The 1,291-nt window shown below is 48.6% G+C and overlaps 1 non-coding gene across 1 annotated transcript; it reads left to right on the forward strand.

The window, feature by feature from the left end:
* The first annotated feature begins 861 nt into the window (after positions 1 to 861).
* LOC141593212 (small nucleolar RNA R71) lies at positions 862 to 968 on the forward strand. The gene has a single exon (XR_012521315.1). It is a non-coding gene; the product is annotated as a small nucleolar RNA R71 (small nucleolar RNA).
* The last annotated feature ends 323 nt before the right edge of the window (positions 969 to 1,291 follow it).

The raw sequence follows: 1,291 nt of genomic DNA on the forward strand, positions 1-1,291 counted from the left end.
GTAGACGCTTTTTTCTTTCCTTTGCTCGTTCCAGCTTTGTTTTGACTCGGTTTTGCCTCATCTTTCGCAGTGGCATCCTCGACCATAGCAGGCCCCTCCAGGGTAGACCCACTCCTCAAAGTTATGGCGTTTAGGGTCTCTTTCTGGTCAGTTTGAGTTGGTAAGTGTCCCGGAGTTCGAGTGGTGCTCTTGCTAGCCAATTGAGCAATTTGGCTCTCTAGCATCTTCATCCCGGCCTCTCTAGCCTGGGACTCCTTCAGCAATAAGTTCTTCAACTCGGTGAACTCAGAATTTTGGGATTGTTGCTGCTGGTGAGGAATATACGGAGGTTTTTGATATGGTTGTTTGTGAGGGGGTACATAGGCTTGCTGCTGCTGCTGTTGTGGAGGTTGAGTTGGATTCAGGACGTTCTGACTGCTCCACCTCAAGTTGGGGTGGACATTCGGCTCATAGTACGTGTTTGTCTGCCTATAGTGTTGAAAGGCAGCACAAGACTCAAAGGGGACAGAACAATTCTCTGAGACATGCCCCTCAGCTACACATCTTCTACAGACGAAAGGACCGTCTGAAACAGCGTTAACATGGTACATCTCACCTTTAGAAGCTCCTCCCAATTCATATTTGTCAAACCTTGCAGTGAGAGCTTCTAGTGCAGCAACAGAGGAAGATTCAGCAGCTCTCCTCTGGTTTCCTCTCGAATTCCCATATTCAGCCTTGTGAGTGGCCAAATTATCGATGATCTTCCAACCCTTGGTCTCTCCCATGTTCTCAGCAAATCGGCCATTGGCTACAACATCCAAAATAGCCCTCAGATCGTCATATAGCCCATTATAGAACTGGTTGCAAAGACTCCATTTTTCGAACCCATGGTGCGGTATGGTTCGCACCAGTTTCTTGAAACGGACCCATGCTTCATGGAAGTTCTCATCAGGCCCTTGTTTAAAGCTCGTAATCTGAGCTCTAATGGCATTCGTCTTTGAGGCAGAGAAGTACTTTTTGTAGAATGCCAGGGCTAAGGAATTCCAGTCGGTGATCCCATGGGCGGCTCGGTCGGATCTCTATACCACTCTCTTGCGGCGTCACGAAGAGAGAAAATGAACATGGTCTCCTTGATCTGATCTTGGGTCACACCGGCCGGCGGGGGTATACAGCAGCAATAATCAACGAAGGTCTCCATATGCTTGGCTGCATCTTCATTTGCAGCTCCCCCGAACTGGTTTCTCTCAACCAGGTTAATATAGGAAGGCTTTGGCTCGAATTTTCTCGCCTCCCCCGGGTAGTTCGAATCCTT

The sequence above is a fragment of the Silene latifolia genome, chromosome 7 (genome assembly GCF_048544455.1).
Source record: "Silene latifolia isolate original U9 population chromosome 7, ASM4854445v1, whole genome shotgun sequence".
Taxonomy (NCBI): domain Eukaryota; kingdom Viridiplantae; phylum Streptophyta; class Magnoliopsida; order Caryophyllales; family Caryophyllaceae; genus Silene; species Silene latifolia.